General features: G+C 36.6%; 1 protein-coding gene and 1 non-coding gene across 12 annotated transcripts in view; one reads left to right on the top strand and one right to left on the bottom strand.

Annotated features, from left to right (window-relative positions):
• Nucleotides 1-27,071, bottom strand: part of PAM (peptidylglycine alpha-amidating monooxygenase) — a 282,875-nt gene that overhangs the window by 185,721 nt on the left and 70,083 nt on the right. The window lies entirely within an intron of this gene.
• LOC123325406 lies at nucleotides 7,523-7,628 on the top strand. The gene has a single exon (XR_006540414.1). It is a non-coding gene; the product is annotated as a U6 spliceosomal RNA (small nuclear RNA).

Genomic DNA, 27,071 nt, shown 5'->3' with positions numbered 1-27,071 from the left:
ATTTTGGTTCTAAAATATTTGGTTTGGGATGTTGCATCTAAGAGACTCATGCTGATGCCACCTATTTGTCTAATTACAGATAAGGGAAGCTTTGAGATTCTGGAATGAAGAAATGCAAAAAGAACCAGTAGGGGCTATACCAATTATTTATCTTACAAATATTTATCCATTTATTCAATAAATAATTTCTAAGTGCTTAAAATACACCATTGACAAAACGAAGATTCCAGCCCTAATGCAGCTTACATTCTAGCAGGAAAATGGACAATAAACATATAATAAGTTAATAATATTATGCATTAGAAGGTGATTATCATCATTGAAAAAGAAAAAGGAAAGCAGAATAATAGAGAGTGAGAATGTTGGGGTAAGGTGAGCGGTAAATTGTGAGACTATAAAGGTGACACTTGACCAAGACTCACAGGTGGTCGGGAATGAGCACAGTGGCTACCTGTGGATGTCTCCAGATAGAAGAAAGAGCTAGAGGTAAGCAGCCACAAGGAGGCAAATGTGCTTGAATCAAGTCAGTGGAGCAGCTCAGGCAGGTAATGGCGATTGGATCAGTAGAGCTCTGTGGGTCACTATAAGGACTACGGCTTGTGGTCAAATGGAGTCACTGCAGAGTCTAAGAAGAATGGCAAGACTGGACTTACATTTCAAACGAATCATTCTGGCTCCTTTATTGAGATTGGACTCGGGGGGAGAATGGGGAAGCAAATATATAAAGCAAGGAAAGTATATTCTTATTATATATTACTATAAATTTAGTTATAATTTTATTTCATTAATTTAATTTATGAAATCATTATAGGTTTATATTATTATAAATCACTACATTGTTATTATTTTTATAAGATTTTAAGATTTTATATCGTTTTATCTTTTTCTGTCTAATCCCAGTAGCTCAATACAACGTGGTAGCAGTTGAGCTAACACGTGGTTGGATTCTGAGTGTATTTTAAAGGTAGAGAAAGTGGGATATACTAATGGACTGTGTATGAGATGTGAGAGACTAACTAGAAAATCTCTCAAGCAGAAGAAGTAAAGGAGAAACAGGGCACAAACAGATAGGGTTGTAAGACACCCGGGGACAGACCTTGGAAAGAATATTGATTAGTTCTTGCTCTTTACCCCAGCTAGTGATAATAAAACCTGTGATCCTTTAACATGTTAAAGAATAGCCTCCAACAAGAAACTGGAACACTCCATTCAGAGATACCTCTGAAGCCAGACAAGTTGCTTCAAAATTGATGTATTAGTACAGTGAATCCCTCTGGTTTTCCTTCCAAAATAAAAAGAGGAGGAGGCAAAAAATACAGTAATAAAATACAGTGAGGACCTTGAAGATTGATATCGTCCAGAGTTACTAGCTGAAGATATTTTGTGTAGTGATATTTTTTACAATAGCATCTATGTTTTATAGGTCAAAATAAAGAAGACCTGTTCTGTCTCACACCAAATTTAATGTCCTCCATGTCCTGGAATGCCAAAACATCTCTCTTTGTGAACTGTCACATCTCTGGCTGATGGCAGCTCTGCACTGGCGACAGTGAGTACGAAGCCAATCTGCTACAGAGCAGAGAAGTAAACAGGAGGGCAAGGGAAATGAAAACAAAGAATGAACTGGGATAGATGTAATATTAAATCTGATAAAAGTATTTTTTATATTCTTTAATTATAACAAACATCTATATTTAAAGGTGTGGGGTTTTTTCTCTTTTTAGGAAAAAACCTATGTAGACTACATATGGTTAATTTACTTTTCCTTCCTTTTTTCTTTCTGTTTCAGTAATCTGACTGCAGGTTGTTATACTTTGCCAACAGCTATCCCAGGGGGAAATATTAAAAAACAAAAACCGAAAACTGAAAAATCAGCACCCATCTGCTCCTTCAACACCAGCACCATTTCAATGATATTTATAATTCCTTTTAATGGTAATAAAGTATCTGCTCACTGATTAATAATCTAAAATACAGTAAAACAAAACCAAACAAATGGCCCCAATATAAGAAAGTGGCATAAGAAATAAGTTTGGACATAATGCTGTACCTATCAAAATGAAGAAAAGCAACATTTTTATGGGCAGAGCATTGAGGTGTGTATTTAAAGATGTAGTGTCTAGTCAAGAATGGCAGTACACATTTTTTTACTTCCGAAAAACTTGATTATATTACTGTGAAATCATTTGTCTGATGTCTTAATTGAAAACTGCTTTCTGGTAGCCACCTTCTACCCTGCTATTTCAACTGGTTGTAGTACTACTGGATTTGTCATATCATCATGAAAGATGGATTTAATTGGTGTCAACCCAAGAATCTCTTCTCAATCCCATCCACCCAAACCTCTAATAACGTTTCATCATCTTAAGCCTCTGCATTTTTAAAGACAGACAGAAGGAGGCTCCCCACAGCTAGTTCCACAAACACATCACCTGGCACAATTTACGCATGTGATACACTTTTATTTTCAGCCACTAAATGCATTTCAAAAGTACCAGAAATAGAAATACTTCTGGCCTAGACAGGGTGTCTGTGGAGTTTAACTCTTTCCAGTAATGAATTTCTGAAACTTTGGAGGGGGAGGGGGAGAAGCAGTGTTTCTACGTGTAATCTTTGAACACAAACTTTGAAAACTAGAATCGGTTTTGATAGAAAGTAAATGCAACTTCATATAGAGAGGACTTCTGGGGGAAGAGTAATGTTCTATTTCTTGACCTGGGTGGTGGTCCCATAGGAATTTATGGCTGTTCCCCAAACTGTCTAAGCTTTATGCATGCATCTGTATGTATGATATATATCACAATAAAAAAACTAATAAAATTTTCTTTAAAGATCTTTAGGAGTTCAAATACTTTGGTGTACTACTTCTGAGATTCAGGGAGTTGGAGGTGATATTTCAAAGATCATTCCAGACCTCTGATTCTGTATTTATTACATATTAGTGCATCCATTACATATTAGTGCATCCATTAGTGGCTCTCTACATTAAAGAATATTTAAAGGTGAAAAACCAGAAACTCTTCCATCTTAATCAAGATTTTTAATCAAGAATTAAGAATATTCATGACATACGTGTTATCCTAACAGATTAGTATATGAAGCAGAGGCTGCAATTATTTTCTTCCTATTTTTATTTGCTGATCATGGACAGAAACGCATTATGAAACAACCCTTCCCTTTGAACTCACAATAAATTAAAACAAAAGCAAACATCCACCTTGAAAGTATAATTACAATGATGCTACATTTCTCTTATAAATAATAAGAATTATCATTCAACTAAAACTTAATGAGTTTACATAAGCTTCTCTGCCACACAGGAAGAAAACAAAAGTTAAGAAACTATTAAATCATGGTCACATTTCTTCTTCCCTTCTCTCCATTATATTCAACTGAATTTATCATTTTACTATCTACTAACTAATATTTTAGAAGGAACAACATAAAAGTATCTTTAAATGTAGCTATTTAAAAAAAAAAAACTTAAGTATTTATGTTGTTTATATTCTTCCCCTTTGGGGAGCAGTAATTCATGTCCAAAGAACTTAATAACCATTCTTTAAAACTGGTAGGACTAAAGATGGTAAAAACATATGTAGACTTAAAAAGGCTGTACCAAAATACAAAAATGTCGTGATGTTTAAAGTCAATGACCACTAATCTGTAAATTGATGATACTTACTCATTTATTTATTTTTTTAACTATTGGAAAGGATGGCAAACAATTTTAAAACCTTAAGAATGAACTTGATAAAATCAATTTCTTTCCATTTTAGGAGTGGGCAAATAAAAACATGTGTGACTAAATATTCTAAATGTAATCTTGTTTTTAAAATGTTTAAATACTTTCCCTTGAAAAGTTACAAAAATGGATACTCATTCCTGTAAATGCATGATGACACCACTCACATAAAACATTTCTTTAGGCCATGGCATTTTTTTCGGTGTTACGTTATAATTTAAGGTGAGCTACATAATGGATTGCATTATAATGAATCATACAGCTCTTCAAATGACTTATCTAATTTCACTTTCCAGTGCATATATAAAACCACATATATAATTATGTTGTTTTTCTATATGCCTCTTGGGTTTCTTCTAATTAATTCTAAATGTGGTTCAGAACCCTTCTCTCTTCAGCTGTGAAAAATATAAATAGTGAAACAGAGGCAACTAGTTATTAACGTACCTTTTACACTTATTTAATTGGCAAGAATGCATTTAGTTTCTTAAATTAATCCCCTAATATATTACATTTTACGCTTTCATTTAATCAGTTACATCTTAGAAGAAAAGTATATTTGTGGCTTGAAATTATTCTAAGAGCAAGTACTATAAGATTAAACAATTCATTAATTTGGGTAAAAAAGTACAACATAAGTTATTGAAACTTATTTTCTTCAGACACTGCATTAGCCTCTGGGAAAACAAAGAGAAACAGAAGTCATGCTGTCCTGGCTTTCACCGCGGCAGTCAGGGGTGATAATGCACGGATGGAAGACAAACCTTACAAGGCAACGTGAGAAGGTCTATAAGAATAGCAAATACAACACGTGTGATACTAAGAGGATGAAGCGAGGAGGTGATGGAAGGAGCGGGAAAGCCTTCTAAAATATGGAATAATTAGCGAATTCTTAATAGGAAGTAAGAAAGTAAAAGCACATCAGGGAATGACAGTCCATCAGCATCTGGCAGATCCGTGAGTGAAGGAAGGGGCAGAATGTGGCACTGGCTTCAACTCTGGGTACATGAAAGTTGTGAGTGCAGCCAGGCTACTAGGCATCAGGGACAGGATCAAGGGGAAAAGGCACAAGAAGGAAGAAACACCTCCATCTTTCATCATGAAGTGAGTGGTCTTCACCCCCCACCACAATCATACACTGCTCTCTCACTATTTGCTGTTCGGGTGTATTCAGAGTAAATGGTTTCACTCATTTCAGTTGTTTCTTGTTCACCTTTTTCACAAGATGGTACATTTCAAGAGAGGAAGGAGCTGTATTTCCAGCCCCTAGAATAATGCCTGGCATGTACTAGGCACTCGATAATATCGTTGAACAGAGGAATTAAATCAGTAAGAAGAGAGAAGTAAAAAGGGAGATGAAGAATGATGTGAAGAGTGGTCCACACAGAAAACACGATTAGAGAATAATGAACCACCGTCTCAGATGTTACCCATGGCACCAACCCCTAGGCTAATCCAGAAAGCTAATCCAGAAACCATCACCCAGCAAAAAGTTCAAAAAGAACATTCTGAAAAAGTTGTACCTATCATGTACTGCAAGAGCTTGTCAGATTGAAAGCCAGAACATCAACTGCATTTTACACATATTGCTATTTCAAGTGAAAAGTGAAAAAAAATACATCTGTAATGGGGAATAGTATAATTGAGAGCTTATTCAAATAAGTGGCTTTTTCAACATAAAATATTAATCTTTTCAATAATCATATTTGCAAGAAAGAAATGGAATACTATTGTGTGAACCATAAGTTCAAATTCCTACCCTGAGCACTTAAGTTTTTTTCAGTCATCACTATATTAATCTGCCTTTTTTGCATTTTACTGCTGTTATGTTCAAAAATTCAATCTCCTAGACAAATGGCAATTCAGGAACACAATTCAAGTGATATATTATTCCCTTTGACTACAAAGGTATATTTTCCCATTCAGATTTTTTTCATTCAAATCTAGCAAAAGCTGTTATATCACACAAAATACACTCTCTGCTTTCTCAACCTACTGTAACATAGAACAAATTCTACAATTCCCTCATCCTTTCTCTGAAACACTTAAAATATATTTTAAATTTAAATTAAATCACAGATAAACATTATTTATGTTATTTTCTTTGACATTAACTTGAATATTTTAATTGTATTCAATGTATCTGGTAGGTTAAATGTAAAATGTCACAGGCCTTGTTATTTAAATTCCATATATGAAAACCATCTTTACCTGAAATATTTTGACATACACAAGGCAACACTGTACCTAGTATTACTGATCAGCAAAAATTAAGTATCTTTTGGTATTATAATTCCCCCTGTTCCGGGTGGGGGCGGGGGGGCATCTTCCAGTTCCAGTACACTTCTATCTACTTCATCTTTAGAAATGTGAATCTTGCAAAAAGAAATGGTGAACTTAAAAGGAGAAAATTATGCATGCTCGTTTGATGAAGAATCTCCCCTGAACAATTTACAGCCTCAATTCCGATAACAAGGAAGTTTTTTCTGCCCGACAACCCAGCCACCACCAATGATAGATATACTCTTTAATGAGTCGGCAGCTGAGTAAATTTCTTTAAGTGTACCCAAATCCCATCTTGGGATTCATAGCCATGAACAGATGGTTATTGGTTAATGCTTAGCTTATACATAGTCACAGAAGCCAATGTGCACACTCCTGAAAAGAGAAGGAAGGAGCTGCATGACTCCAGCCACGTCCTATAAACCTCGGGACTGCCATCCTTTAAACAGTGAAAGCGAGATGAGGCAATATAAATAAGAACGCTTTGGAAACTATAAAAAATGCTACACACACAAGATTCATATTATGACACTACTGACTGAAACAATGTAAAGGATGTCATTGATTTCTTGTTCCCTTTCATGTAAGATTGGAACCACAAGGGGGAAAATGCCGAGACTAAAAAAATAACAGAAATGGTCCCTTTGCACTGGTCTCTGTATACAATATAGGCAGCACTGAAGGCACAGTAAGTAGTTAGATACCATCTTCTCATGTTCTCATGCCCGGGTGATTGTAATTGTCTCCCAGCTCAGCTCCCTGCTTTTGCCCTTGCCACCTTATAATCTGTTCTCAATGCACAGCAATCAAAGTAAGCCTTTGGTAAAGCAGCTCATATCTCGCTGCTTAACACCCCTCTCATTTGGGTCAGATTAAAAGCGAGAGTCATCACCCTGGCACGCCAGGCCCTACAGAGGCAAACTCTCCACACCCCAGCCTTCCTCATGGGTCTCTCCTCCCTCCACCCTTTCCCCTGCTCCCTGTCCTCCAGGCACACTGGCCTTCTTGCTGTTCTTTACACAGGCATGCTCCCACTTGCTGTTTCCTCTGCCTAGAATATTCTCACACCACGTATGTATCCGTGTGGTTTCCTCTCTTGTTCAGTTCAGGTCTGTGCTCACTCAATTGCCACCTTCTCAGTTAGGTCTTCATTAACCTTGATATTTAGAATTGCAAACTTCCCCATGTTCCTGGGATCACCCATCACCCTTTACTACTCCAAAGTATTCAGTCTCATTACAATATGACCTATTTTACTTATTACTTTGTTTAATTTCTGACTGTAAGCTCTATGAGAGCAGAGATTTTTGTATGCTTTCACTGTTATACCCCCAATACCTAGCACAGTGCCTGGCACATAGCAAGACCTCAGTAAATATTTGTTAACAGATATGCAACTTTCACACATATACATGTTTGAGCTACCTGTAGACCATTACAGTATTATAACAAACTCTTCTGAACTAAGGTTCAAGCTAAATGTTCCAAAAAGAAGGGGTACTCGCTTCAGCAGCACATACGCTAATATTGGAGTGATACAGAGAAGAGCAGCATGGCCCTTGTGCAAGGGGCCAAAAAGAATGGGAAAAGATTATACAAAAATGAACAACAACAAAAAAAAATGAGGAACAAAAGTGAGATTTTTAAAAATCATCCAAAACAAAATAAACTAATTGACATTAAACTCAGGAGAGTTCCAACACATTCATAAAACCTTTCACTTACTTAGTCAATGTAGAATTAAAGAACACATGATAAAGTTTGTATTTCAGCCATTACTCTCTAATGGCTTCTTGGATAATCACAAATTTAACGTGCAGGATGTGTTCTCAGAAAATGTGAGCCCTTGGGGACAGGTGTGGGGAAGCCAGTACCCTTCACCCTGTTAATTCTAGGCTCCACTCACTGGAATGTGAAGATACCAAGCTACCTTTCAAGTACTGATAGCAAAAGAATTAAGTACTTTTAAAAGAAATGCTAATTTCTTCTATGAAACCAAATCTTGCAAAAAGATGTGACAAAGTTATGATTTTTACAGGACTAACCTTATTGGGTCCTGGTATCAAACATACTTTTATGCCATTTATCTCAATGGCCACATCAAACAGAAAAGTGGAGTTATCCTTCATATGGTGTTTGACCCCCATGGTGTGTTCTTTCCCTTCCCTAACATCCTATAACACGGATGACCTTTATATAACAAGCTTTGTACTATAACTGTTTCTTGTATGTCCATATTGTTTCTACATGAGAGATGCTTGAGGGCAGAAATCCTCGAGTAAGAAATACTCAATTTAACAAGGATGAATCCATTTATAACATCATCAAAGAAAAACAAGCAAAAAATGTTTCTAAATAATGGAAAGCAGAGCTGTAAGCACCAACAGGGCCTCTACATTTCCCCAACCAAGAGAAGTCAACAGGAAGGACTCCTGGCAAAGATATGATCCCCGCAAAATTTGCCTGTAGGAGCCTCAGCTTCTCATATATTCATTTTCTAATAATACAGTCAATGAAACATTATCATCCTTATTTTACACTGTGAGGAAACAGCGGTTTGAGTGAAGTGACGAACTTTAACCTGTTCGAAGTGACAGAATGTCTCAGAAGAAAGAAAAGACTTAATCCCAGGGCTGTCTGACTCAAAAGCTTGTGCTTCTTGTTACTGAGCTCTGCCTCCCATTGGTCTAGAGTTGATTACGTATGCAGCTGTGTGTTTCATATATTTTCATGTGAATGAGTTCCCCACAACTTATCCCTCTAACCTCTTGCAAAGAAGCTCTATATCTAATTACAGGATAAAGAGCAGTATGTAAGAATAAAAGAAAAGGAGGATAATATTTGGGAGGAAGTGGACGTGCAAGCCCCTGAAACTGTACTAGACTAGCTTGGCCTTGCCCTAGCTATGGCCACGGGTCAATGTCAGGCCTGCCTTAAAACCATACTAGCTCCAATAATATGTTAGTCTTCTTGTTAAGAGGAATTACTGTCTATCCCCAAATAATCAGTACACTGGCAGATAAAGGAGGGTTCAATTATCAAGACAGAGAAAAGTTCCCTAAGTTATAATCATGGTTAAATTTGGACATCTATAAATTTTCCAGGTTATAAAGAACTAGTGGACAGCCCTGAGACCGTCTTTAAAGCCTGGGTTTCAAGGGAATGTAGAACCACTGGTGACTAAGGCAGTAAAATGAAAACACAGAGCATGTCATAGGAAAAGTGAATGACTGGAAGAAGTGTGTATAAGAAGAAGAAAGAGAAAGAGGAAGAGAGACAGATTAGTTCCTATAAAAAATGACAGTGTTATAACAAAATGCCTGAATTTCACTTAGCATCATAACATAATTTAAGAATGGTATCATATTAGCATAGTAGTAAATTTTTTCTGGTTAAATACTAAATGGGGAAAGAGTTACCATATTGTTAGATATTTACTGTGTGCTAACAATGTTACCCAGAGAAAAACACAAACTACACCCACCAGACTTAAAAACTGTATGAAATATAGTCATATTATTCATATCATCACAATTACTTTTAGCTATTAATAATATATTTCTACACACATACAGATATATGCATGTTTTGGCAATTACCTAAAAATAATTCAAGCTAATTCCCTAAAGATTTAATCCATGTTGAAGTGTGTCCTTAAAAAAGCTGATGGCATACTTTTTGTAAAACAGAGTGCAGTAACAAAGGGTCACACTTAAAAGATACGCATATGAAGCTACATTTCTCTTTCACACATCTTGTCTGCATTTTCAAAATTGAATAATAAGCATGGTATTTTTAACAAGATAATGTTCACTTCCTTTGCATATAATAAAAATGTCAGAATCTTAACTTTTTATGCCTACATAATGGATTACAAGGTTATAAAAATTTATTCAATATAAAGGTTTCCATGAGTTTTATAATAAAATGACCAGGAGAAATGAAAATGAGATTAAAAACCAAAAGAACTAGATTCTAGTCCAAGCTCTGCCACAAACTATCTGTGTGACCTTGATCTAAATGAAGAACGTCAAATCTTTGGCCTCCAAACAGCCAAAATCCCAACTGACCAGAGCTGACACGGAAGTTGAAACTTATCCATCCCTAGGCTGGTAACTTAACTACACTGAACTTCATATTCTGAACTATAAATTGAGAGAGTTGGCTTCTGAGTTACCTTGTGACCCTGACACTCAGATTACCAAAAAGAGCAGAGTCAGAAGTCTACCAACTGGGGCACCTGGGTGGCTCAGTTGTTAAGCGTCTGCCTTCGGCTGAGGTCATGATCCCAGGGTCCTGGGATCGAGTCCCGCATCGGGCTCCCTGCTCAGCCTGGAAGCCTGCTTCTCTCTCTCCCACTCCCCCTGCTTGTGTTTCCTCTCTACCTGCCTCTCTGTCAAATAAATAAAATCTTAAAAAAAAGTCTACCAACTGATGAGTATTATTCCTATAAAACTGTGAGACTCCTGTTGGCCCTCCATTTTTTTCAAAGCAAAAATGCTTAATTTGCTATGTACAGTATTTTTAATTAGTAGAAGATGAGTGTATGCCAGCTGGACATAAGCCTGGGTTACAGGCAAATATTTACCAGCAGATTGAAAGAACCCTATATATGTCATTAGACCAGTGCACTACTGAGATGATATAAGGCCAGGGCCCAGAAAGAAGAACTAAGAAAATTCTTTCTAGATTCTGAGATTTCTAAAGGTAATATACACATGGACAATCTGTGTACACTTGGATAAAATATAAGATATATTCAGAATTATTTCTAAAAACAAAAAGCTCCTATCTGCTAATTTTTGGCTCTTTTATTTAAAGACTACGTGTAAAAAATCCAAAAGGGATTGTTTGTTTAAATGAATATATTCTCAAACATATTCTCAAAATTTAGCAACTTCAATCGTTAATTGTAATCACTAAAAGCTTAGCCTTAAAAAATGAAATAAATAGGGACGCCTGGGTGGCTCAGTCGGTTAAGCGGCTGCCTTCGGCCGGGTCATGATCCCAGGGTCCTGGGATCGAGTCCCACATCGGGCTCCTTGCTCAGCAGGGAGCCTGCTTCTCTCTCTCTCTCTCTCTCTCTCTCTGTCAAATAAATAAAATCTTTAAAAAAAAAATGAAATAAATAAAGAGTAGCCTACATTGGAGTACCCAGAAAATGTTTTATACATATGACTTTCAGCCAAAATTCAGAGTACCCAGCCTCTATCATAAGAGTCACATCTTTATTAGTAATAGCTAATTACTACTGAGTACTTAGCATGCGCTAAGCTCTTTGAATTGTTATATATCTTTGAGTCTTGAAAATAACCCAGTGAGGTAGGAACTTCTCATCTGCAAGTGTAGTTGATTAAGTCATATATATTTTCAGCTAAGAGCCATATTACACTACCTTGGAGATTACACAGCTTCATTCTTCTTCTTCTTCTTTTTTTAATAAAAAAGCAAACAAATAAATAACCAATGATAAATATCAAGGCCTCAGCTGCAGTCAGCATGTATTCATAGAGCTGTCCAAACCCAAACCGAAACCCAGCCATCTGCATTTCCATTTCTGCCTGCAATGACGTAGGAAACCAAACTTAGTGAACTAGGAAACACCTTCTATATGCCACACACTGTTAGATACCATTCAATCTCATGTAACCCTCACCACTGCCCTGGATGTATATTACCAGCCCCACCTTACAAATGGGAAAACTGAGGCTCAGAATGGCTAAGTAACTTACACTAGGCAGTCAGAGAGCAGGTACTAAATCAGGACTCTGATGTCCAAGTCAGTATTCCATAGGGTGTACCCCGGAGTTTTTACAGCACAGACACAACAGATATTCAAGCTTATGATCAGACGCCATCAAGACAAGGTAAAGGCATAGACAGTGCAGTACATCGAAGATGAAAGGGAAATGAATAGAACAACTTAGAAAAAGCTGAGCATAATTTCAAAGGAAAAAAATTACAACAAATATCAAGTAAAGTTTTGCTTTACAATAATACTTGCTTTCTAATATCTAAATTATTCAATGTAGTACAGGGTAGTGTTTATATTAAACTCACAGTGACCTTCAAAAGGTACTGTAGTTTATATTTTATAGTCCATTGGAATCCTATCTATTAAAGAAAGTTTGCTTCACAAAACAGACTTGGGATATTTCAATTTACAGGCATTTTCTAAAAGTAATATTTGTCTACAATGTTCAGTCATTATTCATGTTAGGATATAATTAACAATAAAGGGGAATAAAAACATTAGAATATGATCAGGAATGTGTTATAAAACAAGTTTACTGGGGCGCCTGGGTGGCTCAGTCGTTAAGCGTCTGCCTTCGGCTCAGGTCATGGTCCCAGAGTCCTGGGATCGAGCCCCGCATCGGGCTCCCTGCTCCGCGGGAAGCCTGCTTCTCCCTCTCCCACTCCCCCTGCTTGTGTTCCCTCTCTCGCTGTGTCTCTCTCTGTCAAATAAATAAAATCTTTAAAAAAAAAAAAAAAAAGTTTACTAAGATTTTATCTTGTTTTATTTTCCAAGGATCATAATGTCTCAATATACCTGTATTGTCCTCCCGGGGAAGTAACAGATGGCTTGTTGATAGAGGATAGGAAAGAGAAGAATAGAACACTTCTTGACCTTTATTCCTTTTACACTAAAACTAACTGGCTCAGAAAGTTTTTAAGTACCAGGCGATATGCTTAAACTGAAAATATTTCTTAATATATTTTTCTTTTGAAGTAGTAAAAATTAAGGACATTAAAAGGAAATTTTTTCATGTATGGTGGAATGGCTTATAAAAGCATCTATGTATCGCTGTGTCCTAAATTCAGTTTATTCATCATATTCCTTCAACGATACTATCATTGAAGAACAAAGATGAGGAGCAACTAATGTTAACTTTCTCAGAACAGAGTACTTTCTGTTAAAGCCTCTGAATTTCCTAATCCAATAGACAGAAAGAGGTCTAGGGTCTGCATTTTCCATTCCAAGAGTGTCAGTTACATTGTAAGACCAGTTAAAGAACATAGGATTACTAGCTAGAACATTTAGAAGCAAATTAGTATCTTGAAGGATTGCAGTCCCAACACAGGGCTAATCCCATTACCCAAGGAAAGGTTTGAGGTTGACTCTCTAAATGGATTGTAAGAGGTAGGCAATCGCTGGTGTGTCTCAAATATGTTCTCTACCGAGCGCACCAGCAGCTCACAGTGGCTTCAAATGTTTTCTAATCACAAAATTTTTTAAACACTGACCCTCTATCTATAGAGCAAGCTTCCCTTATTTTATGCCAAATACACCCACAAAATTATTTAAATTGTAATTAATTATGGCACACTATAAACAATGAAAGAATCCTGGACCTCCATTCCTCAAGTCCCTTGTATCAGAAAGCTAAAAAATTACATACAGAGGGGACATACCTCTTTAGGAAGAAAGCTTCTCATTCTATATAAATACTAAGCTAAAAGTTTTTCTAATCTACAAGAAAGTGTGGGCAGTAAAATATCTTCAAGTAAAAATAAGGACCTATTAGAATAGGCTTAAATAACTTTAAAGAAAATATAATTTTATTACATTACTTTAAATCTCCAGATGACAACAGATGTGTAGAGTTTAGTAAAAATAGTAAGTTATAACAGCAACTAACATTTTTGGAAGTTCTTACTTTGTAACAGTTTGCAAATATTGGATTCTTATCTTTATTTTAAAATGGTGAAAAACATGGCTTTATTGGGTTAAGTAATTTATCCAAAACTACAATGCCAGAAAGTGCTAAAGTCAGAATTCAAACCCAGGCTTTACTATGCATAAATCATTTTCATAATCTCATTTACATCTCATAATACTCTAACCCTAGAAGGTAGTATTATTCTCATATTTACCCTTATTACCTGTGGTGAAATTGAGATTCAAAGAGGTTCCAAGACTTGGCCAAGTTCACACAGCCTGTACTCTTGGAGCTTGAATTTTGGGCTATAGTAAATGGTCTCCTGGCACCACATTAGATGGTCTTTCCAGCATATCACGCTGCTGTTAAAATCTCGCATTAGATATTTGATCTTCTACAAAGCCAAACAGTAAATGGCCAGGTTCCTATTAAACATGTCATTGATTCTCTTCAGATTCTGTTCTCTTAAGCTATTAAGAATATATTTGATTTAGGCTGGCCTGTAGTCCCAGCTACTCGGGAGGCTGAGGCAGGAGGATCGCTTAAGCCCAGGAGTTCTGGGCTGTAGTGCGCTATGCCGATCGGGTGTCCGCACTAAGTTCGGCATCAATATGGTGACCTCCCGGGAGCGGGGGACCACCAGGTTGCCTAAGGAGGGGTGAACCGGCCCAGGTCGGAAACGGAGCAGGTCAAGAATATATTTGATTTAGTTAATATTTAATTTCTTACCCAAGACTTAGATCTAAATTTTGCAATGTTGAACAAAAGATAACAGTATTATGGAATCTAAAAACCACTTGTGTCTAGGGAGATCCATTATCCAAGGTTTCTTCTCAGAAGTCCTTTAAGGAAATGTTTGATGTTTAAAATAAAACTATTAGCCATTTAATTCATATATTTGACGATGGCTTAAATTAGATTCTTACATTTTCTATTAACTTGCACAAGAGTCTGACATGTTACAAGTCAGGAGCTGGAGGGCTCCCAAAGAGCATCATTGCTCAAGTAGAAAAGGCATTTCCTTTCCAGCTGTTGAGTTTCTTGGGTCTTAGGAAGCCCACAGAGGTCTTTTGTCAAATAGGTACCTGTATCAGTAGTGGATAATTTCCTATTCCTGACCACTTCAGCATCTGACACGGTCTCCCGAAGTCTAACTTGCCATCTAGACACAGGTTTATAGATCAGCAAAAATATGCTAACTACATGGACTAGAACACAAAAGTGTTCATTTACAAAAAGCCCTTATTCTATAAAGTTTGCATTTCTTAATACAAGAACAGAGGTCAAAAGAGCTCATAAATTTTTAAGTAATTTAGTTCTACTCCCATAAAACTAATTAGGAAACACTGTCACCTGTATTTAACAGTTCTGAAGCTTCCCTTTCCTTGCCTAAAAGAAACAAAACATTTAGCATGTATTAAGCAGGAAGCATAACAAATTCACCAATGCAATGGTCACAGCAAAACAGTAAACTTAATAACAGGAAAAGTAACCAGATGCCAGCTATCAACAGTTATATATGGTACCAATTAATTACACTCAGCTTTTTAATATCATAAGTGTTGGGAAAATATTTAAAGACTAAAACTTGGAGGATTCTCTATTTGGTGTTAGGGAGTTTAAATACACAGTGACTATTCATCCTAGTGACTATAACAAATGACAACTTCCATTTGTACAGAGAATGAATAAGATAAAGGACTACAGCTATAAAGTTTAGCCTGGATTCATTATAAAATTCTATTCTTCATAGGTTTATTAAAATGTTATAAGAATAAATACTATATATTTGGAAATGTTTGCAGAACCCTTCTCCCATGGCATATCTATTTGGTTTCACAAGCTATGCTCATGAACACTTATCTCTTATTTTCCTAAATATTTGTGAATAACATAGTCTTTAACTCAACAGCATTTTTCTTGGCATAGCTCTTCTTCCAGATGCAGCATCAAGTATGCTCTTGAATTAAGGATCAAGTAACATCTTTAATGCTGCTTTCCTAAGCCATCTGCTAGTTTTGTGATGTCATCTTAAATGTTTCCATTTCCAATGCTCCCAACCACAATAAGATAAATTAATGCCTAATAAACTAGGAACACACAAAGAAAAGATAAAGTAATGAAAGTTTAAGTATTTTTCTACTAAATAGAGAAGGGGGAAGAACTGTTATCTTTTTCATGGTCAGAGTCTGTTGGATATATAGTTACTTCCCTTACTGTGACTGGATTATCCCATGTTCAGACTCTGTTATAAAGTATACATGAGAATAGGTCTATTAAAAGTTAACCTATAAGCATGGAATGTAAAGATTTATAGTAAACTAAAACTCAGGACCACTGGATTTTAAAGCTTGATTCTGGTTCATTTCAGTTTCTTTCTTCATGGGCACTCTTAGAAAAAAAATGCCCAAAGGAAAAGAAAGGATCCATAACTCTTAAATTCCTAGTCAAGGATGCTCTAAGACTACTTGGTTTTAATTGTTCACCCCGATTGTAGTTTGACATCTGTTCCAATGCTCCTTCCAGGAATCAAGTCACAGATGCAAGAAAGAATTACTCAACCAGTTGTTGAAGTCTTCCCTGTCTAATTATTTCCCACATTTAAGTTCTACATGATAGTTCCATACTTAAAATGAAACATTCTAAGGAGAAAAAAAATATTTTAGGCTTTGATTTTAAAATTAGGGGAATAATATAACATTAATTCCTACTTACTTTTTTTTTCCTTAGAGAGAGACAGAGAGAGAATCTTTTTTTTTTTTAAGATTTTATTTATTCATTTGAGACACAGAGATACAGAGAGAGAGAGAGAGAGAGAGAGAGAGAAAGCATGAGCAGGGAGAGAGGCAGAGGGAGAGGGAGAAGCAGGCTTCTCGCTGAGCCAGGAGCCCAGTGTAGGGCTCGATCCCAGGACCCTGGGATCATGACCTGAGCCGAAGGCAGACGCTTAACCATCTGAGCCACCCAGGTGCCCCGAAAGAGAGAGAATCTTAAGCAGGCTCCACACCTAGCACAGAGCTTGATGGCAGGGCTCAATCTCACAACCCTAACATCATGACCTGAGCCAAAATCAAAAGTCAGACGGCCAACAGACTGAGCCACCCATGAGCCCCACTACTTACATTTTTAAAAATATTTTTTCATTTTCTCCTGTAACTCTCTTCCCTAAAGTAAGGTAAGATTTTGTAGCAATTTATGACTGTTTCAACACAATGTTGCTATTAAATAAACACTGTGATTTTATTCTGATCTGTAACAACTTCCCATATTCCTAAAATTTTCTGCTTTGATAAGATAAATGTGAGAGATCTAATTCTAAAGTAGCTAATGCTTTTTCTTTATATTTTCTCTATATTCTCTGTAATTCTACACTCTTCATTCATTCTTCTCTTCTCCACCAAAATTTTCTATTTCAAAGAGATAACTTTTGAGAATTTTTTTTTTTTGTTCTCAATATTGTACAATTCTGTGGAAACATTCTCTATCACATCCATTTGGAAAAGTTTAAATATTCATTAGTCAGAAAGTTCACAAGGATGGCAGTGGGAAAACATCAATTTGGCTAACTGAACAACCTTAAGTTCAAACTTCTAACATTATCCTCAAATTATATTATACATACAATCACTGTATTTTGTGATTGTGTTAAGAGAAGTTTAACAAATTAAATGTAAATATTTATAATACACCAGCTTTTGTAACCTGGTTTTGGCATTCAGATTTAAATCGATGAGCCTAAAAAATTGTAAGTGATTCTGGGCTTCTCTACCCTGCAAAGAGACCCTGGTGTTAATGTCCACTCAGGGATTCATTCACCTTGGGGCTTAGAATCTAATCTGGCCTCCCAATGAACTACATTACAAAGAATGGAGCATTTGAAATTTTTACAGAGTCCCTTAGAAACATATTTATTCTCTTCATAAAGTTTTCTAATTCTACCCCTCTCATCCCCTATGACTTTAGACACTACCACTGCCCATAACCTATTCTTGGTCTATCAAAACTCTTTGACTGGGCATCTTTAGATATTGAAATGAGCTCAAATTAAACCTCGTGGGCAGTGTGGAGTTAGACTCTCCTGGGAGCCAGAGCACTTTCTAGGGTCAGTTTTGCCTTTTGGATTTTGGAAACAAGTAACACTGGCATGGACTTTAAATGCTTAGGGGATCAAGGAGAAAAAAAAAAAGACCAAAAATAACCAACAGTAAATCAGAAAGAATTCCAACCAGCAAAAATCTAGGTTGGCTAACTTGGATAATGGAATTGGGATAGTGTAGAGAGTAAGGAGCCTCAGGAGCAGGGCAGGAACTGCTGCCTTCCCTTGTCTTATGCTTCTTTCCATGCTTAATACTTCATCTTCTAAGCTAAGCATTATTCCAACTTCTTTCATGCACTCCTCCTCCTTCAATCTTCCCATCTTGCTTAAATGCAAGACATTTGAGTATAATGCATTTTTAATCATACTATCTTTTAATCCCTGTGTCATCTAACAGCAGATCATGTATCACCAGCCATGTTTTTAACTTTTAGACTGGACATAACAACAAAAATTTCAATCAATGTCACTCATTTGCTGTTTACACGTATGGGTAAGTTAGGTGAAAGGAGACAGTGAAATAATAATTTAAGATCTTAACCAAAGATAAAAAAAAATTTTGATAAAAATTTTAAATAAGAACAAAGGAAAATTTTAGTGTATGTGCTGCCGAAGCAAGCACAAGAACAAAGGAAAATTTTAAAGGAATAGTCCAAAGTATACTATCCCATCATCTCTATAGAGAAAGGGTGAAAAATGTAGGTGAAGGTTTAACTGGTTAAATGCAAAATCACGTAGGATACTAAAGCACAAATATATAGCAATATAAACTCAACAGTTCTGTGTAACTAATATTTATGGGGTGTTAACTATGTGCCAGGAACTGTCTAGACGTGTAAGCCTCATACAGTAACTGCCAGATTAAAAAAAAAAAAAAAAAAGCCCTAAGGAGGGAAATTTTTAAAGAAAGAATAAAGAAAAATGTGATGTAACTTAAAAAAAGACAAAGAAAAAGAAAAAAAAATCCAATAGTTTCAAAACTATCTTAAGAAATAAAAATGGTTGGGGCACCAGACTGGGTCAGTCAGTGCAGCATTTGACTCTTGATCTCAGGGTTGTGAGTCTGAGGTCTACGTTGGATATAGAGATTACTTAAAAATAATTTTAAAAGATCTTAAGATAGGGGCGCCTGGGTGGCTCAGTCGTTAAGCATCTGCCTTCGGCTCAGGTCATGATCTCAGGGTCCTGGGATCGAGCCCCGCATCGGGCTCCCTGCTCCACGGGAAGCCTGCTTTTTTCCCTCTCCCACTCCCCCTGCTTGTGTTCCCTCTCTCGCTGTGTCTCTCTGTCAAATAAACAAATAAAATCTTTAAAAAAAAAAAAAAAAGGACTTTCATGTCTGAAAAGTCTTTGAAAAAAATCTTAAGATAAATGAAATGAAAATAATTAAGGGAAGCAAAATAGTATTTTATCATATACAAAAAGGCAGGGTCTATTATTGGGCTACCTTAAATCTATCTATCACATTCTCATCCTCCACCTTCCTGATACAGCACCTCTCTAAAACCTTTAGACCATACTTGCAGAGTATGTTATATGGAATCTCTATACTGATTTGAGGTACTTTAAAAAAAAAAAAAATGTCACTTAAGTCTTTTTTCTTTGCTGTGTGTTTGAATGAAATGCACATCTTAAATATATAAAGTCGATGAATTTTAATGATATACACACCACATCAGTAGGTAACTTCTACTCCAACCAATCCCCACACCACCATGGGCAGCCTATGTTAGTATTTCTTTCCCCATATTTAAGTTTTCCCTGTATTTAACTTTTTATGGACACTCTTCATGTCTGCTCAGCTAGACTTATCATCACAGACTTTTCTTAGAATTAGTGAGGATTCTAGAACTGTTGGTCCAACTCCCTCATATTACCCACAAGAAAACAAAGAACAAGAGAAAGTTAGTGTAAATCCTGGGACTATGACAAGGGAACTCACATTCTCTCTGGCCAGTACACTTTCTGTCATATTTGAAGTAAGAGATTCACTTTTCCACATCCCATTCAACACTGAGTCCAGGTGTTCAGAAATCCCTTTTAACTGGAAAAAAAATAATTAATGAAATGTAGCTTTGCTTCCACTAAGGAGCACTTTTCCTCAGCTGGTCTCTCCGTTGTCTGCCAGCCTCTGGACGGGACATGGGTGGAGGGGCCCACACTGGGATGAGGAGGAAGCTGGTGGGCAAGCGTGGGAGGCAGTTTGTTACCGGCCAAGGCGGCTACATGGCAGCCTGGGTGCATGTCCAGAGCAGTCTGCTCCCTGCCCAGCCTCTCCCGACTGCAAACGCCCTTCTCGGCCCCTCTTCCCTCTCTTTAGTTTTATTTCTCACTGTGACACAATCTTCTCAGTCTCCTCTCCTGCCCCTTGCTTGGGTTTAATCTGGAGAGGGTGAGGTTGGAGGGGACATACACTCTTCACACTCAAGACCTCTTGTTCTAGGAGCTAGGTGGGTTTAAGTGGCTCTAGGGAACAGTAACCTGGAGCCTGTCTGCCCAGAGTATTCCCAGTCCCTCTCCTGGAATAGCTGGGTTATTGGATTCCTCATTTGCAAAAAAAAGTAATAATAATAGTACTTTCCTCAAAGGGTTGCTGTGAGAATGAACTAAGAATGTACATAGAAAACTGGCACACAGGAAGTCCTCAATAAATGTTGGTTGCTATTAGCCAAATGACATCTGCCAAAGTTCTCTGGAGATCCACACTAGAAATATAATCACGGTAAGATGGGTATTAACAAATGTATATCATACAGAAAATATCAACACAGAAAGAAGAAGCAGGTTGGGAAAGAAGACAATGTTAAGTTAGAGAAAGAGAACTTGGGCGAATGGGTGTGTGCTCAGGTGCTCTGAGGCACCTTTCAATTTGGGAGTTCCCCTCTTTGAATTTCCACAGCACTTTGTTTATGGTACTTTTCCTAATCTGCTCTGTTATGTCAAAATTATCCCCATCCTTCTCCTTCTGAGAAGGTAGGCTCCTTGGGATAAATGTTTGCTAGATAAACTAAAATGCATTTCAAGTAACTAAAATTAAAACCCTTCTCTTCCTTCCCATCCACACTCCTTGCCTTGAAAAATTCTAAGCTTGAATAGAGATGATTATGTATTAAAACAAAATGAGAAACTAATTCAAGGTTTTATCTTTAAAAGTTTCTGGTAACAGAAGATGATAAATTTCTGAACATTCATAATTATTTTCCTTCTTTTCTGTTGGTTCCCTTCCAAAACTCATCATATTTTTCTCTCCAACTGCGAAGTGATTAGCTCTGTGAATTTAATCTTCAGATTCTTGTCCAAGTCCCAAAAGTCACTCCTGCCCTTTACCAAAGTGGGTTTCTAAAGGAACCATAAGCAATGAGTGTATTTCAGGTTCTTCAGAATGTTTTTCAACCCAATTCCTTTATTCTTTGTTCTAACGTTCTGTGAGCAGTAATCTCATTTATTGCTTCCCTCCCCAAAAAATGTAGAGCATGTTTTTCATTTGGCAATCATAACTATTTATCCACTTGGGCAGGGAAGGGGAAATTCAAATCAGTTCTCCATTATTTAATTATATACAGAATTCATGTTATTATGCATAATACATGTGTATTCTTTACAAATCTAGACTATATGTTTGCACAAGTATCACAGATTTTAAAATACATTTCCAGGAAGATGAAATCACTATCTTATTCTTCTTTTTAAATACGTCCTTGTTTCAGTGCTTCTAGTATCTTAAATGTATCTTTTTCTACATAATAATCAACCCCATTCATTCATCTGCATCAAAATTGGATGAGCATAAATTTCTATCCATTTCTTACCCTGATATGTAAATAAGTACCATTCATCATAATCTATTTCTAACAGTGATAAATATACAAATTTTTTTAAATTAGCATATTCTTCTAAACTATTTTACTGTTGGGTTGAGAGACAGCATACTGGAAATGTTTTATTTGTAACTAATGCTTGCACTAATGGTTCAAAACACAGGACCCTGATTTAAAATCTTCTCTAAAAACCTCACTAAAAACAAAATGCCCCATCAGCTCAATTTGTTTAGAAACTAACTTTTTAATACGTGGTGAATTTATGTTACGTTCTAAATATTTTAATCAGAACAAGGAAGTGGTGAATTAAAAATATATATTAATTAATGAATATTGCATCAAGTTGCAAACCACTTGTCACAAAAACCCTTATATATTATATACAATTTTATATAAATCATTTGATGGCCTCAGCAAGAGGAATATACCCTATTTAAACTGGCTCATGTGATGATCAGGAAATTTTGCTGCGACCACCCTCTCCAAGCTGACTGAAGGCAGATGGTGCCGACATGTTCAGCTGAGGGAAGCGTTGATCACAAAGTATCTGCCAATCAAACACTTGGGAAAGAAAATGAGCTCCATCTGTGTTTTAATTACTACAGCAAAACCATCCAGTGTAACTGCCAGAGCTGCACATTTAATGGAGTACAACAGACGTAACACATACTTTCTTTCAAAAACTAAAGTAGAAATTGCCATATACAGTACTAAAAAAAAAAGAGAGAGAGCACTGTCAATTAAGAACAAAATCTAGTGACAGTATGAATATTTCTATTCATCTCAAAAATATTTCTCAAAAATATTTCTATTTCAGGGGAGCCTGGGTGGCTCAGTCGTTAAGCATCTGCCTTCGGCTCAGGTCATGATCCCAGTGTCCTGGGACGGAGCCCCGCATCGGGCTCCCTGCTCAGCGGGAAGCCTGCTTCTCCCTCTCCCACTTCCCTGCTTATGTTCCCTCTCTTGCTGTGTCTCTCTCTGTCAAATAAATAAATCTTTAAAAAAAAAAAAATTTCTGTTTCACTACAGCTTTATTTCACTCTTTCTCTAAGGCAATTCTAATGTGTATGAGAGAATTCTATACATAAACATGAAGAGGGGCGCCTGGGTGGCTCATTCGTTAAGCGTCTGCCTTCGGCTCGGGTCATGGTCCCAGGGTCCTGGGATCGAGCCCCGCATCGGGCTCCCTGCTCCGCGGGAAGCCTGCTTCTCCCTCTCCCACTCCCCCTGCTTGTTTCCTCTCTCCCTGTGTCTCTCTGTCAAATAAATAAATAAAATCTTAAAAAAAAAAAAAAAACATGAAGAGGTAATATTTGAAAAGTAAAATATTATCTAAATATTCTGGACACCAAAGAGTAATCCTACTAAAATTCAATAAAATGAGAAAATTTATAAATATTCAAATTTATATTATTGAATTTTTATAATTACAGATTATATATTTATTATTTTTGTTAATATATCCTTATATTATTATAAAAACTCATTTCATTAAAAGAAATAGCTGAACTTTCAAAACTTTTCTGGCAAGTGACACCCCGTTCATTTCCTCCCTAGTGATATTAGGTTGTTTGGTTATTGTTCTAGTATTCTCATAAATGAATTTATCCTGGTACTCACCTTATTTCATCACTGTGTGAACAGGAAGCGTGGGAGTACAGATGTTACTTGGTTTACACTTCTACCCTGGAGGCTTTCAGGGGCTCTCTAGGACTGGGATGTGCAAGCAAGCGGGAAGGATATAGGGAGGGATTAAAAGGAAAGAGTTCTTTGTCTTTTCATTTTATATTCTCCCAGCTCAGTCTTCCCCGCTACCCTTTCACTAGCACCAAATATTTGGCATCAAGGATCACCGAGTTAGTTCAGAGATTCACAGTGATCTCAAAGTTTCAGTTACACTTTGAAATTTGAGAAGATATATTGAACATACACAAATACTGACAGTAAAAGCATTTCTAAACTCTAAATGTAATAACAAAATAATTTCATTCACCCAATAGGCATTTATCAAGTGCCTATTATACATTGAGTTGAGGTAAAGATTAATAAAGATGGTCCCTGTCCGAAAGGATCTCAGAATCTAGCTAAGTGGCCAATCCCATAAGTAACTGAACTCAAAACAAGAAACATATGTACTAAGACATATGCATAAAGTGCATGCCAGGTGGCAGAGAGGAGGGAAGAATTAAGCTTGTTGGGATTCAGGGAATCTTTCAGAGGGATAAGTGGGCTTTCACGGAGACAAATAAGGCAGAGATGGGGTAAGAACATTCCAGATGGGGGACAGCATGTAGAAAGGCAGGGACACTAGACAGTTCATACTGTCTCCTCATGCCTACTCTCTTGGGAATGGTGATCTACAGGGTCAGATGCTACCAAGAGGTTATTTGAAATAAGACCTAAAAGGGGAATATTTCATTTAGCCATTTGAAAGTTATTGGTGACTTTTTACAGAATAGTCTTAGGTTTGAAGCAGGTTTCAAAATAAATGGAAAGTGAAGAAGTGGGTAGCAGTTTAACAGAGAGAAAAGGGGAGGAGGAGAGAGAGGGAGGGAGAGGGGTGAGTATTTTGAAAAGGAGACAGAGTGGAAAAAAGGTTTAAGATCTAAGCATGCTGAAATAGGACAAAAATGGCTGCTCTTAGTGGGACTGTGTTATGTTTGATTTTTATAATTAATTGAAGAATTATGTTTCTTCAAAATTATTTATTGAATTATTCTTAATTAAAGAACTATTTTTGGGGCGCCTGGGTGGCTCAGATGGTTAGGCGTCTGCCTTCGGCTCAGGTCATGATTCCAGGGTCCTGGGATCCAGCCCCACGTCGGGCTCCTGCTTCTTCCTCTCCCTCTGTTTCCCCCCTGCTCATGCTCTCTCTCTCTGTATCTCTGTGTTTCAAATGAATAAATAAAATCTTTAAAAAAATAAAGAAAGAAAGAACTATTTTTACACTAAAAAAAAGTTTATACAATCAAATAGAAAATACATACCTTTTGCCAATCCAGTTTATTTTTTCTAATCCAAATTACCCCCCACCCTTATGATACCTACCTTATCATAATTTTATCTATCAATTTTATCCCCAGAACAAGTAGTGAGTGACAAGATAGTTACTGTAAGCTACCTTTTCATAGCATGGGTAAAATATTAGCCCTGTCTTGAGTCAATTTTTGTATCTGCTATGGAATTCAGATGATCAATTCATTATCAGAGTCCCATAACGGATAGCTCAGAACTGAGTATATTAAGAGAAACACTTTCAAAATGTTTTGAAAACACAAAATTTTTAGAAATAGGTCACAGATTACCATTATAACCCTAAAATCACCATTTTATAATTATCAGAACCTTGATCCTCAATTAAATACTACCTCATCCACCTATAAAAGGTAACTGGTTACCAATCTAATACTAAACGAGACCTTTTAATATAACCTGATGCTTTTTTTCCCTTTTTTTTAACTTTAAATTCTTACAAAACTAGAAGCCAGATCACCCAACTCCTTTTCCGTGCTCCAAAAAATCATGGTTATTTTTTTAAAGAAAATGTGTTCTCCATACAACAAGTTATTTATTAGACCAAATTACTGAATTTGGAATAGAACAAAATACATTATATTCTTTGCTATACTGCTACATTAAAAGTTTTTCCCCCCACACAAGGAAATGTATATGACTTGATAGATTTATAATTGCAGCCAGTCATCCAAGTAAATAAAACAGTGAGGAGGCAGCTATAATCCACTAAAGCAATGGATCAAAGGTTCAGGAAAGAATAGATTCTTTACATGCAGGAAAGGTTAAAATTTTAAATTAAGAATAAAAAAGAAGAATCTTAAGGAGCTACAGGTGAGTGAAAGGAAATTCTTTGATATTCATAACCATTGGAAACTAAAAAATGACTCCAGGTTACCAAAAACCAACCAAAGTAAACTATTTTATGTGTCATTGCAAACAATCAAGAAACATCACACATTGTTTTATAATCGGCTATATAGATATTCTCTATCTTGCCAGTTGTTCAGGTCAAAAAATCTCTGGAGTCATCCCCGGTTCTCTCTTTCTTTCATACCCAATCCTTCCTCTTCACTCCACCTTCAACGTATATTCAGAATATCTCTCCACTGATCCTTGGTCCCTATCACCTTTCACCAAGGTTACCACAGTTTCTCCCAACTGATCACCCCATTTTCATTGCTGGCCCCTTCGGCAGGTGAGCTTTCAGAAAGGCAAGTCAGACCAGGTCACTCCCATGCTCAAACCTCCCAGTGGTTTCTGCTCTTGCCAGGACAGAGAGGGCCCTGTATCATCTGGTCCCCAATACCTGTCTGATCTCATCTCCAGCTACTCACCCTCATTCACACCCCTCCAGACACAGTAACTTCCTTGTTGTTACTCAAACACACCTGCACACATCTGTCCCAGGCCCTGGGCCCTTGTTCTTCCCTGTGGCTGAAACACTCTTTACAGAGCCCTCGCCATGGCTTGCTTTTTCATCTGTCACCTCCAAAGGTCTTTGTTCAGCTGTAACCCTTAAGTGAGTCATTCTCTGACCACCCAAACTAAAATTGCAAACCCAACCACAAACACTTCATCACTCCCTACCTCTACTTCCTGCTTTATTTTTCTACTTGGTGCTAACCATCCTCTAACAGTTAATATATTTTAATTATTTATCATCAGTTTTATACAACTGGAATACAAACTCCAACAAGGAAGGAATTTTTGTTTGTAGATAAATAGTACTTGACCCATAGCTGATTCACAAAAAATACCTGTTGAATGAATGAATCAAATCAGACAGTTCCAGGAACAGAGAGTTGCTAACGATACATAGATCTCCTCATTTCTTATACAGTGGTTAAAAGTTTAGCCTGATGTAAGTTTTCTGAGCTTTCTTTATAACTTATGTTTTAGGTGAAAAATCATATAACAAGCCACCTCTGAGGTAGAGTCATAACTTTAAATAAAGACCTGGCACCGATAATCAAAAATAAGAGATAAAAAGTCAATGGTGAGTTCAAGATTTTGAATCTATCCTTAAATAACCAGAAAAAATTGATGAGATTATCTCTGATGCCAGTAAACACTGGCCAAGCATTTAAAACACCTCTATTTAAGGCTCCTTGATGTCATTACAGAAAGCTTTTGAATGAGCAAGGACATGCAAACTTCAGGTCTAAAGCACTACAGGAAGTCAGAAAATGTAATTTCACAACCAAAGTAATTTGTAATGCATTCTGTGACTTTCTTTTCAAACACAACTAAAATAATTCAGTTTCAGTCCTAATGACTGCTCCAAATATGTCAATCCCAACATTACTAATTAGCAGCAAGCAAACCCTCTATACTAGACATTATCTCTTTCACCAGTGCTCTGGGTTGTTGTTAGGCCCAGACTGATTTGGGAGTAATTAATGTTTCTGCAGTATGCAAATCCAGAGTTGAGTTCACTAGATTTCCACTGGCAAATA

The sequence above is a fragment of the Neomonachus schauinslandi genome, chromosome 7 (genome assembly GCF_002201575.2).
Source record: "Neomonachus schauinslandi chromosome 7, ASM220157v2, whole genome shotgun sequence".
In the NCBI taxonomy this organism is placed as follows: Eukaryota; Metazoa; Chordata; class Mammalia; order Carnivora; family Phocidae; genus Neomonachus; species Neomonachus schauinslandi.
This window is presented reverse-complemented; position numbering and strand designations above follow the sequence as displayed.